The sequence below is a fragment of the Arachis hypogaea genome, chromosome 10 (genome assembly GCF_003086295.3).
Source record: "Arachis hypogaea cultivar Tifrunner chromosome 10, arahy.Tifrunner.gnm2.J5K5, whole genome shotgun sequence".
NCBI lineage: Eukaryota > Viridiplantae > Streptophyta > Magnoliopsida > Fabales > Fabaceae > Arachis > Arachis hypogaea.
Window position 1 is genome coordinate 76,261,033 of NC_092045.1, and position 16,631 is coordinate 76,277,663.

The following is a 16,631-nucleotide window of genomic DNA, read 5'->3' on the forward strand; positions in this document are numbered from 1 at the left end:
ATTATGCAATTTTAATTAGTAGGCTATTCTAGTTAAACAAGCAATTTGATGAGATTCTTAGTTAACTTGATAATAAAGTGAATTACATGAAAAGTAAAGAACAAGAAATTACATGACTGAAAGTAAGAGTGGAATGTAAATAACTGGAAATGTAAAGTGCATAAACTTAAATTGTAAGAATGTAAACGCGGAAGAATAAATGACAATGAAATTAAAGTGTTGGAATGTAAAGGGAATTAAAGACAATAGGCATTAAGAAAAGCTAGTGATTCGGAAAGGAAATTGAAGCGAGTAATTAGAATGAGAAATTGAAATAAGTGAAGAAAATGATATGGGGTGAAATCATTAGGGATTGGAGATGTTGATTCTTCCTGAATCAATGATTCTCAACTTCTTCTCAATCATGTAAAGTAGATCCATGGCAGATCATATGTAATTCAATTTCAATCTCTTGGTAATTCAATTTCTCTTAACATAATCAATTGCCAATCTCTTGATCTATTGCCCATGAGATGAGATAAATTTCAATTTCTGATCCCAAGCCACACAAACCTCAAGATCTTAACTCATAGTGATTACATCTCACATATCAAGTTATGAATCATCAATCAAGAAAATTGTGAGAGTAGAGCCTTAAACTGAATTCTATGAATCCTTTCTCAAGCTAATCATAGCATTTTAACGGATCTAATATCTCGATAGAATTAGATCTTTGAAGAACAAAGATTCTCTCTTAGATGAACAATACTTGAATTGAGAAGAAGAATAACATTAATTCACTAGAATCAAAACAGAGCTCCTCTCCCTAATAAAGAGGGGTTTAGTGACTCATGGCTCTTTAAATTACAAAAGAGAAGTAAGAAATGTACAAGTAAATTGTGTAATCTCAAGTATCCAACCCCTCAAACTAGCTACCCAGATCCCTTTTTATAACCTTCATACATCTCAATTTTACAATTTAATCCTCCCCACATTCTACAATTCTCTATTGGATCTTTGTACTTTTGCTTTTGTGGGCTTTTTGGCTTGGGTTCTATGATCAAATTGGCATTATAATGCATGAACAACAAAAGTGTACTCTTTGAGAAAGCATGGCTCAACTTTTAGCACGCTTTGCATGACATCTTGAAAGTTGCATTTGAAGGCGCTTGATGACCCCAACACTTCACAAGATTGGCGTTTGAAATACCAGAAAATGGGCTAAAAATTGCTTCCAAGAGGGTGATAAAGAGTGGCGTTTATGGTGCCAGTTAAGGCGTTTGAAATGCCAACTTTTATTCAGCTTAGTGTCTTGGAAAGTGAGTTTCAAGGGCATTTTGAATGTCAACAAGGGAGTTCTGAACGCCAAGAATTAGGTCAAAGCATGAGGTGTCAAATGAGGTGCCCTGGAGGTGAATCATGAAGCGTTTTGAGTGCCAATAAGGGTGCTAGAAACTCCCTCAATGAAGTAAAAATTGGGACACCAAGTGTGGTGCACTTGGAGGAGAGTATACATGGTGTTTTAAGTGCAAATAAGGGTGCTAGAAACGCCCTAGATGAGGGTAGAGTTGGGGAACCAAGTGTGGCACCCTAGAGGGTGTACTTCTTGGCGTTTTAGGCGCCAATATTGGCGCTAGAAATGCCTTTAATGAGGCTTAGATTGAGGTACCAAGTGTGGTGCCCTTGGAAAGGAAAAATGTGGCGTTTTGGGCGCTAATAGTGGCGCTAGAAACGCCAGGTTTGAAGCTAAAATGAGGCACCAAGTGTGGTGCCCCTGGAGGGTAATGAAAGTGGCATTTTGGGCGCCCTTAGTGGCACTAAAAACTCCAAGAACCAAGCTAATATTGGGGTGCCAAGTGTGGTTCCCTTGAGGAAGGCAACAATGGCATTTTGGATGCCAGGTATGGCGCTAGAAATTCCATCTTTAGAAGCTCAAATCAATGCTATTGAAGATAAAAAGTTGAGGGCGTTTGAAACGCCAAGCTTAAGGCACCTAATTGGAGCCTTGGAGAATGTACAACAAAGAGTTTAAGGTGCCACTATGGGCGCTAGAAATGCCACTTTTGGAGGCACAAGAATGAGGCATCAAGTATGGTGCCCTAAGGTGAGTAATGAAGTGTTTGTGGCACCATTAAGGGCGTTGAAAATGCTAAGGGAAAGCCAAGAGTGGGGCACCAAATGTGGTGCCCTGGGGTTAGTGTTTGTGGTGTTTTGGGTGCCACTATTGGTGTTGAAAATGCCAAGATGAAGGCTCAAGTTGGGACACCAAGAGTGGTGCCTTGGAGAGGAGTATTTGTGGCATTTTGGGCCCCAATAGTGAAACTAGAAACACCTTTGATGAGGCCAAGATTAGGGCACCACGTGTGATGCTCCTGGAGGGAGGAATTATGGTGTTTTGGGCACCAGTAGTAGTGCTAGAAATGCTAAGAATGAAGTTGAAATGAGGCACCAAGTATGGTGCCCATGGAGGGTGATGGAAGTGGCATTTTGGGCACCAATAGTGGCGCTAGAAATGCCCAAAATGGTACTTCCCAAATGGTGCTAGCTTCCTTGTTCGAAGGCATTAGATACATCAAATGCTTCACTCTTATTTTCTTCCTTGGCGTTGGAAATGCCACTAAAGAAACCCCCAGGGTGATTTTGCTTGCTCTCTTGCTTCATGCCTTGTCACCTTCTAGCTAGTCCCCTGTTTCTAGAAACTAATAAACAACATTGCATCAAAGTATGGCTCATATGATCATGAATGTTATCAAATACACAAATTCACAATTCTAAACTCAAATACTCATGAATGAACCTAACTTCCTCTTGTTGTTTAATGCTTTCTTTCCTATACAAGTAAGTGATGATTAGCAATAAAATCACTGTATTATTTGCATGAAAGTCATAAAATGAAGTCCTAAACTAGCTTAACTAATTAAGATGCACATGCATCACAACACCAAATTTAAAATGTTGCTTGTGCTCAAGCAAAAGAAGAATTTGAAAGTGGGGAAATAAGAAGAATTTAAGCGATTAATTAAGAATTGAGTCTTTATTTTCAGGGTGTATTCTTATTCTTATTCTGATCATATATCAAATTTAGGAAAAACAAAGGAAAAAAGGCTCCTTTACTTTATTTTATGTAGCCTTGGGTCAAAATCTTGCTAGAACTCAAGATTGAGCTTTCCTAAACAACAAAATCACAACCATCTCAACACTACAAATCCAAAATACAAATTTAAGGGAAATTTCAATAATAGTTCAAAGTTCTTGGTTGTACTTACTGTAAATATAATATAGAATCGAAGAGCATGACGAGAGAAATGCGTGGCTACAACTGGGTCTTTGATTGGAGCAATGGTTTGAAAGTTATGTGGATTTGAAATGAGTATGTGAATAGTGCTTTAGGGCAAGTTCTTCACCCCTCTTCTCCTCTCTATATGTTGATCTCTCTTCTCAAGTAAGGGAGTGTGTGTTGAATTACTAAGTTATGAGCTTATTTATCATGGGTTTGGGCTTAACATAGGTCTGTTTCATGATTTTGGTCCGTTAGCCCAACCTAGGGCCAAAAATTTTTAAAATAAGTATTTTAATTTGTATTCTGAATATTTTATCTTTTTCAATCTGAATTTTAAATTCTTAACCATTTTTGTTCATAATTAATTTATTATTTATTATTTAACTGGATTTTACAATGAAACTATATTCTAACACGTGGCATTGATAGTCCATATCAGTATGCTATGTCAATATCTCACATCAACGTACCATGAAAAAAATATTTGAGAAACTACAGTGAGTCTCGCATGTCAATTTTAGGGACTAAATTGAGTTAATTAAAATTTTGAAGACCAATTTGAAATGCAAGTATAATTTTGTGGAGCAATTTGAGTATTAACTCAATAGTTTTAGTAATTACTTCATTTTTAATAAGATGAAAAATTAAGAATAATCAATAAGAATAAATTTATATTAAATACTTTTTGATTATTCAAAAAATATTATGGATGTGTTAATAGTACGAAATTCATAAAACAAATATTATAAAAAATAATTTTAAATTTTTTGTTAGAATGAAAAGGTAAGGGTTATGAAAGTTGAAAGCACAACTTTAAAGTCAAGTGAATTGCTTAAAACTAAACCATTAAATAGTATACAAAGGCAATATTAGTGTAACAATCACTATATAGAATATTAGTGATTCATTAGAAAAAAAAATATAAGTTGCTGACAAAATTAGAAATTAGTTCAATAATTATAGATACATTTCGGGATGCGGCGCAATATGACGAATGTTTGACTATGATATTGAAGAGAAAGAACAATTTGTAATTAGACTTTCATTTCATGATTTACTTTACAAATAATCTTTTTATATATATGTAAAATATTGTTGAAAAGATAAAATATTATAAGTCTATATTTTTAGATTAAATGACAACTAAGAGGTCATACCCTCATATTTAAAATTTGACTTATGTTATTTTTAACAAAAAGTTTGTTCAAAAGAATACATTTTATAATTAAAAGGTTGACTTATGTGCTTGCAAGTAAAAAAAAAAAGTATATATTCAATATTGTTTGCATATATGTGTAATAATTTCAATTCGATGTCTTAATAACATGTATTCCACATCTATTTTATTTTTTTTTTGTTGATATTATTAAGAAAAATATTTAGATGACTTTCAACTATGATAATATCCTATATGGCATATAAAAATTTATCTTTGTCGTTCACTTTACCAGAAAAATATTCTATGTTTATATAGCTATCTTATAAATGTCTTGGAAGTGTAATTTTAGAAAATGTTTCTTTAAGAAATTCTAAAAATTATTACCCATGATTTTTTTTGAATACTCAAAGAGGATGCAAATACTCTATACTACCTATAAAGACGTATATTTCACTCTTGAATTGTTATAAGATGATAAAAAAATTCATAAATACCATTAAAGAGTAACCATGTAGGCCTCGAAATCATATTTTAGGAGGTTGTTTATTATTCTACTAACTTTCAACAATATCTCAATACCAAAATACATCTAGGATAGCTCTTGACATGAGATTTATTAATTGCATTGACAGAAATTTCTTAATGCTTGTACTAGGTAGTGACTTGAGACAAATTATTTTCTATTATTCCATGAGACTCAAGATAAGATATTACGGATTCAATTGTGTATTCATATTATTGTTAGCAATTTTGTTAAGTGTTTAAATTAATAAAAAATATAAAACTCTTTCTAAGTATGAATACAATTACTTCAACTAAAGAAAAAACGAAATAAGTTTGTAAGTTTCAACAGGTACCAACATTAAGCATATTACTTTATTTCTAAAAATGAATATGGTACTAATAAATAATATTGTCCAAGTTAAATTTTAACAAGGATATTTTTTTATATAATATATTAATATCTATTGCCATGATTAAGAATGACAAAAATACCCGTTAAAGTGAGTACCTACGGGATTATCCGCGATGAGGTTAAATGGAGACACGTACAATCTTCATGAAATGGGAATCTGCTGCGTGAATAAATGGAGACAGAGACAGGGGTAGACATACCCGCCTCATGAGGTCCCCAAAAATCTATGCAAGAAAAAATTTACTAAAATCTCCCCACCTTATATAAAAGTTATAAGTTGCCATGTTGAATATTTAACATTTGTATTGAATTATATTAAATTATGTTTGAAATTTTAGATTGTGTTACTTTATGTGTCATGTGTTTTATGTTAAACTTTTATTTTAAAAAAAATTGAAGACAATACACATGAATATTTGTGGGTATCTATCTTTAACACAGGACAATTAATCGAGAACTTATAATAAAGATGGGATAAGAAAGTCATTATCATAAATATCAATGGGAGGTGGGAGAGGGATATTTACTCTACGGATATTCATTGTCATCTCTATCCATGATAATAAGAAAGGTTCAAGCAAACTTTATTTCATGTTGGATCGTACTTATTGGAATCGGTTTTAACATAAGAGTAAGAAGAACTAAAAGTTTTACTCATAAATCATTGCAAAATGTCTACGAATTCAAGTACTAATGTTGTTTAAAGAAAAATTTTTAAAATGATAGAGTCCTAATATAAATATTTTAATTTAATCACAAATTATACATTATTATTGATGAATACTATGTATTATTATCGATAAGTAGTTATTCTTTTTTTTTGTGATATAAAAACAAAAAAAAAAAGAAGAAAAGAGAAAAGAATAAGCACAAAAAAGCAACTCGTAAAGACGGTCCATCTTTAGCAAATAGAACAGAAATGATGCTAGAAGAATCTACTCGACCGATTGATTATACATCTCCCAAGGCTCTATGTTTAGCTATTTAATCTGGTGGCTTATTAGAAATTTTTTATCCTTGTTCAGAGGAGCTCTATTTCCTGAAATTTTGAACATGGATGACAATTATTTCTTCTTCAATGCATAAAGCTTTATCAAGTCCCCTTGTGTTAAAACAGAGACTTTCAATAAATTGCATCGGAATTATTCTTATCATCTAAGGAGTATTACACTTTTTTTTTTGAAAATGTATTAGTATTCATCAAAGAAGCATAGCAATGAAAAATTGAATACGGATAAAAAAACTAGAAAGCATGAAAATGTTGGATGTTTCTTATTATTAGCAAGCATATAAAGCATATTTTTTTAAATGTTTAAAAATGGGATAAATCACCAAAAATACATCCGAATAATTTTATCGTTGACAAAAATATACTTGAATTTTGTTATCGATAAAAATATTCTCAAATAATTTTAAAATATAACAAACATGCCCAACATGAAATATGTATTCTCAAACAATATTTTAGAAATTAAATTTTGAAACAATTTTTTGCAAGCATGATTAGAAAAATGAGATATTTTTATCCTTAAATTTGGTGATTTTTTGCTAAGTATATATTTTTTGTGTTTTTTTTTTGTCAAAAACTAATATTACTTCTAAAAAATAAAAAATATAGAAACCAAATTTTTATCTTTTTTGTGTGTATTTTTAAATAGCTATCTAAATATTCCTATAAAATTTTGGATTAAATGCATAAGCAGTTTGTCAAATATAAAAGTCGTTTGTCACTTACAAAAAAAGATTCTTTTGAGTATTTTGTCACATTTTAAAATTATTTGAGGGTATTTTTGTTGATAACAAAATTTGAGTGCATTTTTGTTAGCGACAAAATTATTTGGGTGTATTTTTATTAGTTTACCCAATAATTAAAATACATCATTAATTAATAATAGTTGTATTTTTATATCGACGTCAATGGTATTTGGTGTACAACAAGAGTCTTTTTTATGATGTTTTCTTTTTAAATAATGTTTAATTACTCTATTAGTTTTTATAGTTTTATCAAATTTATAATTAGATCTTTATATTTTTTAGTTAGGTCTCTACACTATTTTTAATTTTGTAATTAGATTTTCTTCGTGTTAAAAATATTAAAATTAATAGAATATTCTTTTTGAAAAATATATAATCAAAGATCTAATTAGATTCTTAATTGTGAATACATTTAATTTGGGAAAAAATATTTCATTAACTTTAATATATTTTACACTGATAATGATCTAATTAGAAAATTCAATATAGTGTAAAAATTCAATTAAAAAAATATAAGAAGTAAATACTAAATCAGTATCCGAAATCTTTTAGCACTAACAAATTGGTACCTGACCTTTATTATTGACAAAATGATCCCTAAAAGATTTTAAAATTTGACAAAAACACCCAAATGTAAAAATATGAGGTCACATGAAACGAAAAACGCTGATCTGACAATTGGAAAAGTTTCAATATGGTGGTAGAGAGCTCTGATGGTGTTTCCGGCTAAGAGGAGAGCTTGCAGCTGCAACAATAACCAACTTTACTCCTCTCACTCCAACTCCAACTCTCAATCCCTCGCCTCCTCTCCTCCAAGCCAAAAACCTAATCTCTTCCTACACTTCCTCTGCTTCTTCTTCTTCCTCCAAACCTGATTTGCTCTATCAACTCACTTGATTTGCCAAGCACAACTCACTCTTCTTCCGTCGTCTCACCGACTCGAAAATTGTCCTCCGTTACTCTCTTGCATCGAATCCCACGACCACGATTCCTGTAACACCCTAATATTCAAATCCTTATGCTCAAGTCATAAGTCAATGATATTACGGTGGTACGACTCTCAGATGGATTTTTAATATATAAATATAGGTAATTTCGAAAGGAGTATTAATCGAGAAGCCTGAAAAGAGTAGAAATAAAATCGCGAAGACGTATCACTCACGTTTCGACAACAAAAAGATAAACCGTGAAGCCGAAAGCGACATACGGACAAGGCATAAAGGAGATTAAGAGATAGATAACAGATAGATATATATAACATAAGTAAACAGCCACTAGTCGCGACTCGCAAAGTTTAGGCCAGCTAGGGTACAGTATTAAAGTAGTTGGCAACAGTATATCCTAATCTCTCCCAAAGGAAACATGAGAGCCTCTATAGGCAAGTTCAAGATAGTTCAATACATAATATAATCTTTTCAAAACAAAGGTGGAGAGATTCTAAGAAAAACACAAAGTAGAGAAAATAAAGATCTTCGCCGTCTCTCAGACGAACCACAGCTCACTTCTGAGCATCTGGACCTGTATTTGAAAAAAACAAGAGATATATACGGAATGAGAACCCCGGGCCCATGGGTTCCCAGTATGGTAAAAGTGCCAAATAAATACAATGCACTGCAATAAAAACTCGTTAAGCATCCTAAACTCCTTTTCACCAAATATCCAGCCTAAATTCTCACTAATCCATGAATAGGCAACTGTCGTAAGGGGATACTAAATCTAGTTCATGTTACACATGTGTTCCCAACTCGCTGACTCTTCCATGAATCAGACTCAGAATCATAAGCAAAATCATCACCAGTTGTTCTGCCTCAGCAACTCTATATCAATACATCATACCCTCGCCTGGAGCTAGTGAAATCATATCACTGCGTCTACCCAGGGGGCTCAAATTATCTCATTCAAAAATCATCATCATCATGAAATCGCATCATCAATTCATCTCATCAAGAACAGCCCTCAACATCTACCGACACCAACATGAGGGGTCTCTCAGTTGTACAAACACAAGCAATACAGGCAAGTAATACACAAATAAGGTACAAGTAGAACAAGTAGCACATAATTAGGTAACATAGCATATATGATGTAGAAATTCAAAACAAATAGGCAAACCCAAACAATTCAAACATATGCAAATGATGTATGCCTGCCCTATGGCTGATGATATCATCTGTCGGTTATATAGCCAACCCGACATGTCCTGGTAGCTAACCATTGGACAGAAACACCCCTTGCGGAGCAAGTAGGTTTGAACTACAACCCCCTTGCTACTACCTGCTCAACCCAGAGCTAGTGGAACAACCACTACTGCGGCTACTACCCAGGCGGATGTTTAAAAGCTCAACCTGGAGCGAGTGGATTCACCACTACTACTGCTACTACCCAGGCGTCACAATCTCTGACCTAGAGCAAGTGGGACGAACCACAACCCTTGCTACTGCCCAGGATCTCAAAACATACATTCGTTCAGTTTAAAAGTAATCATCATTGTTATCAAATCTCAAACATTAACCTGGAGCAAGCGGGATGAACCACCACCCTTACTACTACCCATGTATCACAAATACATTCATTCAAAACTCCATAATTAAACTCATTTATCATAAACACCTTTTCCCGTCTCATACCTGGGGTCACACATCACATTTCAACAATTTCCATTATCATCCATTTAACAAATTCATTCATTAATCATATATGCATTTATACTCAGCCATAATCAATAATGGCTTTGCCGTAACCCAGTAATAACTCAACCATCCGACTCATGGTTCAATCAAGAACCAGCCATTTATCAATAAATATAGCCCTTCGGCTCATGGCATACACGGTACTTCTACCATCATCCTCCATATCTCATATAATCATCTTTGATCATCATTGATCACAATTTTTCCCCTTGCTTCATTCGCAAGTTACCACATTCCCTAGCTCCTTCCACTTTGCTAGGCATATCATAATGATTTAATACATAAGGGGTGAGATCGGAGGCTTAAAAGTATGAGATTTAGTTTTTAAAACTCAAAAATCAACTTTGGGATGAAAACAGGGCCACGCGCACGCGTACTTCACGCGCATGCGTGGATGGCCACAAAGCTCATCGACGTGTATGCGTAATACACGCGGACGCGCGGATTGAAACACAGCCAGACGACGCGTACGCGTCAGCCATGCGTACGCGTGGGTGCATTTGCGCCCCAGGCACAAAACTGACACAACTCTGGCACAACTCTCGGGAAAATGGCTGGGCATTGGGTGCAGCGCATCGACGCGCACGCGCACACCACGCGCACGCGTGGATGGTGCCTTCTTGAAGAACGACGCGTACGCGCCAAGTGCGCCTACGCGTGGAGGGTCATTCTGCTAAAAATTTTCTAAGTTAAAAGCTGCAGAATTCACAGATTCAACCCCTAATCTTCCGACGGACATAACTTTCTCATTTTAAATCGTTTTTCGCCCGTTCTTCGAATAGCATGGACATCCTGGATCCAATTTCACTTCTAAACAAGTTTAGCACAAAACAGAAATCTACAGTCCAAGTTATGTCCCGTCAAAGTATGCCCAAAAATCATGTTTTCACTCAAAACCACAAAGTGCCATTTTCAAAACAAGCCATTTCTGACTCTTTTCAAAATTAAGCAAAACATGCCAATTTCATCCTTTTTCTTTTAAATCAATCAAAGTATATCAAAATCGACATTAAGCCTCCTCAACTCATACACTAACACATTACCACAATTCACAAAACCGCCATATAACCATTTTTACCCATTTCAAACAAATGGCTAAATTACAAACACATTAACATGTCATACATCCTTCCTCATCCTAATTTCCAACACTACTATTTCCAATCAATCATCATTATACATAATCAATATCATACTCACTATCACATGGTTTCACCCACAATTCAACCTTAATCATTTCTCAAGCATATATCACAACATACATATCTCTCATGCATCATCATACCATCAAGGCATCAATAATCATGATCACATATATGACCACATAACATACCTCAACCAAAACCAAACATACCTCATCTATATAATTTCACCCAAAACTACCAAATTCCACACTTCAACTCCTCAAACCTTATTATTCAATAACCAACCTAATCATTCATATATTCATTATTTGAAATTCATCCAATCACTTGTGTCATCATACAATGCACACATCAACTTACCTTCCTTACCTCTTTCCGGCCTCCGGCCCAAATTCACAATTTAAATGCATAAACCACAAATCAATACTCATTACCCAATACATCAAATTCTCAATATACCAAGCATACAAGGCCACACAATTCTCAACCCAATCGTTAATTCACATTACATACCAACTATGTATATTAGCACCAACCATTTACACAATCCAAACTTAATCCTAGGGGCATCTAGCCTATGAATTCTCATCACACCACACGGTACTTAAATGAAACTTAAACCGTACTTCTTGTAGCCAAACCAATTGAGCCTCTTCTTTAGAAGTCTCCACCAACCTTAGCCCCAAGCTTCACCAAAGCTCCTCAAGCAACACCAATCTTTCAATTGTGCACCAAGATCATCAAATACACTAACATAACCAATATCATATACATACATCAACTTAGGGCTCATAAAAATGACAAATCACAAAGGTTTGAGCACTTCTTACCTCAGCCCATATGAAGTAGGGATAGAACCCACTTGGAATCCATGTTAGAGTATCCCTAAACACCCAAAATCACAAGATTTCAACACTAACTACCCAAAAATGTATAACAGTGGGGAATATCGAAAACTGGGCAGAGATGAATAGAATACTCACCACAAAACTTAGATAAAATTATAGAGGATGAGAAGAGCGACGCGTGGCCGCAAACAGCTCGTCAACCGGAGCTCCGTAGCTCAAGTTATAGTGGTTTGAAGATCAAAGAGAGTTAGGTTTTCTCTCTTCTCTTCTCTCTTCTCAATTTCAGCGCCCCAACCCTTCCTTTTATGGTAAAATGAGCTGAAATGCTCATAACTAATGTTTATATATGTTGGGTCTTGGGCCCACTTAGGCCCGGTTCACTTATTTTTGTCCGTTGGCCCAATTTTGGGCCAAAACCTTTAAGATTAGCGCTCCAAATCGCACTTTAAATATTTCTACCTCTCTTAATTATAATTTCTCATTTCTTAATATTATTTACTCATAATCAATTTTCTCAGCTGTAGTACCAGATAGATCTCAGCCGGTACTTCCGGACAAAATTCCACTGCGCGCTTTTATGCAGAAAATTATGTTTTCCGACTCGGAAAAATTCACTAAATCCAAATATCATATTTAAATCATCAAATTCCAATTGCCAAATCTTCCAACCATATTCGCTCCTATTTAACTTATTATTTAATTACTTTCGGTTAAACCGGGTATTACAATTCCCTTTGCGAGAACGCTCTCTCTTTGCTTCTCAATCTCAGTCTCGACGACCACAACAAGGTTGGACTAGTCGCTAAGAGAGTCGTTGCCCACCTCGTCATTGTCACCTCTGGCACTATAGAAAGAAGAATTTCGTTGAAAGCATAGCTCCAAACCAACAAACAACTCTCACACCAAATTTAAAGTTGTTTGTCATAAGTAACAAACCCCAATAAAATTAACCGAAGTATTTAAACCTCGGGTCGTCTCACAAGAAATTGTAATGAAGTGGTCAATTATTGGCTATGAAGGAACAAGGGGATTTGATTGATAAAAGGGGCAAGAAATTAAATGGCAAGAAAATAAAGAAAGCAATTAAAGAAAACAAGTAATAAAGAAAGACATTCATGGCAAGGATTGAGAACATACGCTTTCTATCCTAGTCACTAATCATAACAATAATTAACAAGAATTTATCTTATTACGTCATCCCTGACGATGGAAGAAGGTATAATGTTATCTTCACACTCGAAGAAAGTCTAATAAGACTAGCTAATCTCAATCCAAAAGTCCTAATCAACTTACTAATTGAATTAGCAAAAGATTAGCATTAATGGAAACAATATTAGCTAACAACTCTAGATCACCAACATAAGTTGGATATTCATGACTCAAGATCACCCAATCCCTCTTTCCAAGCCAAGAATGCTCAAAAAGCTACTCTAATATCCAACCAAACATTTTGTCAAACACTTGGAAGGCATAAAAGGAAAGCATGGTAAATGACAAGAATTAGTAAATCTACTAACTACCAATTACAAGGAAACAATAATAACAACTCAAATCAACAATAAAAGAACATCAATCATCAATTTGCATTAAAAGAGATCCAAATCTAACATGAGCATTCATGAACATAAAAGAGGCATGAAAGGAAAATTTAACAAGAGAACTAAGAGAATTAAAGTGTAAAAACATGAAACAAGATGAAAACAACAATTGAACCCTAGATCTAAGATGCAAAATAGCCTAAGAACCCTAATTCTAGAGAGAAGAGGGAGCTTTTCTCTCTAGAAAACTAACCTACATGATGCTATCCTACAACTAAGTGCTCCCCCTCCTTTGCCCAAGCTTGAATTTTGCATGAAATACTCTCAGAAACGAGTTGGATTTGGGTCTGGACAGCTCAGAAATTGCCCCAACGTTTTCACTTTAATGAGGTCACGCGTACGCGTCGCTTGACATTTTATTATCCACGTGTACGCGTCATGTCACGTGTACGCATCGCCATGCGACTTCATATTCACACTTGCGCGTCTGTCATGCGTGCGCGTCGATGAATGCACTCCAAATCCTTGATTTTCCATGAATTCTCTACCTTGCATGCTTTTCTCTTCATTCCTTTGATCCATTCCTAGCCTTTTCAACCTGAATTCACTAACAAACACATCAAGGCATCTAGTGGAATCAAAAGTGAATAAAAATTACCAATTTTATGGCCTAAAAAGCATGTTTTTATACTTAAGCACAAATTCAAGGAGAATTATAAAATCATGCTATTTCATTGAATAAATGTGAGAAAAGGTGATGAAATCTCCCAAAATAAGCACAAGATAAACCACAAAATTGGGGTTTATCACACTGCTACCCGAAATCCATCTCGGGATTGTCGCGCTCAGGCCCTTGTAAGGGATAGAAAAGGGAGAAAGAAGAAGGAAGTTATAATGACCCTTTATGCTCTCTGTGTAACACCCTAATTATCCTAAGCCTTACCTCGCGTCGTAAAGCAAAGGTTAATCAAAGGTTACGACAGTTCTAAGCTCATACATATAATATATCGATAAAATTAATATAATCTAGAAGCCCGATGAAGGATATAGCTCAAAAACAGGATTTGAAAAGCACAAAGCGCACTCACGAAGCTACAAACTTAACGCATAAGATATAGATGTAATATAACAAAATATCAGAGTATAATAGTATAAATATCTAGCCACGGCTCACAGAGTTTAAGCCGACTAACCATATACAGACAATACAGAATCCTGACAGTTAAAACAGCTTATATAAGTTTTTCTCTCAAAGTAAGCCTCTAGGCAAAAGTAAGTACAAAGGATGAGTGATATGAACAAAATAAGCAAAAAGACTCCAAAACATATCCAGGATCCTTCGCTCTGTCACCATCGAAACAACTCACCGAGATGGGTTGCGACCTGCATATGAAAAATAACAACAGAATATGGTATGAGAACCGGAGGTTCTCAGTATGGTAACAGTGCCCAGTGATGTAAGATATAAGACTCCGGGACGCCAAAGGCAATCCTAGAACTTCATATCTATCACAAGATTCATCTTAAAGCATAACTAAAACAGTAAAGTATAACTAAAATCTTAACATAATAAAAGGGGTAATATATCTTAGGGGATTTCTAATTTAACAGTTTTCCGCTGTCCCACAGCCTTCACCAACCTATCCTCCATGCGATCTCATCGCCACTGCCTTCCGAGCCTCCTCAATCCCAGTAGAAAACATAACTAATTACAATACAAGTAAAACACAAGTATATGCATATATATCAAGTAATTCAAATAGGCAATTAAGCATGTTATACAATTTGGCAAGCAATTACAAGTCGGCAAAGAGAAAAAACAATAAGAAGATGCATTTAATGAATGCCTGTCCTACTGGTTGTGATATCACATTGTCGATTCAACTACCAACCCGATACATCTCCATGGAGATGTTGTCCTTAGGAATCATAATTGGGAACCCCTGAGATATGGTGCTCGAAACACCGTCCAGGATTTTGTGCATGCACACTCTAGTGATCCGAAGGGATGTGAGAGGGATACTATTGCCACGGACCTCACATCTCAACGCAAGCGGGACGAACCGCCGCCCTTACGCCGCTGCCGCTACCTCGACAGGCAGGATCCAACCATCGTCCCTGCTGGGTGCATATCGTCTCAACAATCTCAATGTAAAACAGTGATACAGTGATTTTCAGAAAACATTTTCCGTATATCAATGATTTATCATTCAATTCCGAGTTCTCGACTCATCTCAACCACTGCCAATTCAACATTTCCAGTCTGAACTCGTTAGTTCATCAGTTTCTCAATTCATATACCATTCTTCTTTCTCACTCCACCAAAGCCATCTTCAGTTGGTAGGACTTTTATACCTATTGTAGTAACTAGTAAGTATAAAGTATGTTTTATTTTAATGTTTAATGCTTGTCACTTGACAATATGATATAAATTGCCTGATTAACTTGTGGAGCAATCAAGCCTCAAAAACCCAAATTATCTTCAGCTGATGATGATGAAAATTACTCAGTTAACTTTGTTACCTTCATACTTTGAAGGTTACATGCATATATTCTCCTTTGTTTCTACTGTTTTACCTGCATTAGTCCCACGTTGATTGCATTTACTGCCCAGAAAATCACATTTTAAATGATAACTAATCCTGTTTACCCAAGCCTGGTACTAGTTTGTAAATTCTGGATCCGCTTCTTCTAAGCTGAATAGTTTGTTAGCACTTGGTAGACCATGAGTCCATGCTGGCTGGGTGTGAAACATGGAATTTCCATTTGCTGCTGAGTGTTTGCATAATGTTCTATTCCCTTTCTTTTTAGTCTACAAAACTGAATTTTTATTCTAAAAAATAATCTGTAAAACTGAAATTGAAAATACTTTGATCAAGGTGAACTGGAGCTTTTTCATTTACATTGTAATTAACCTTAATTGCAGCTTGAGGAATCCGAAGGAAATCAAGTTAGCTAATTGATTCCCTTTACCATTAACTCTTGAGTCATAGGAGCCTCATATTTCCTTTATGCCTAGTAATTTTTGTAGGATATTTTATATTTTTCATCCTCAGGTGTGGATCTCTTCTGTGGTGTCTTCTTGACTCTTAAGCACTGTGGTTGGGATGAGCAGTTTATACTCTTTCTTAGGTTTTCAGTATTTAACTTATCACTATTTACCATGTATTTATTCTTGGGTTGTCTGTGATAGATTTGCTTTAATGGTTTCCTTCAAGTGTTGTTATCATTCATGTATTATGCAACTAGCTCGCAGCTGCTGGTCAATTTTGCAACTCTTTGAACCTATCTATCTCTTGCGTGTAACTAAAGGGACTACCT

At 35.0% G+C, this 16,631-nt stretch overlaps 1 long non-coding RNA gene across 1 annotated transcript; it reads right to left on the reverse strand.

The window, feature by feature from the left end:
- Positions 1 to 748: 748 nt before the first annotated feature.
- On the reverse strand, positions 749 to 3,435 carry LOC112715711 (uncharacterized). Its single transcript, XR_003159915.2, has 2 exons — positions 3,246 to 3,435; positions 749 to 2,678 (listed from the first exon to the last, which is right to left on the reverse strand). It is a non-coding gene; the product is annotated as an uncharacterized lncRNA (long non-coding RNA).
- Between the last annotated feature and the right edge of the window lie 13,196 nt (positions 3,436 to 16,631).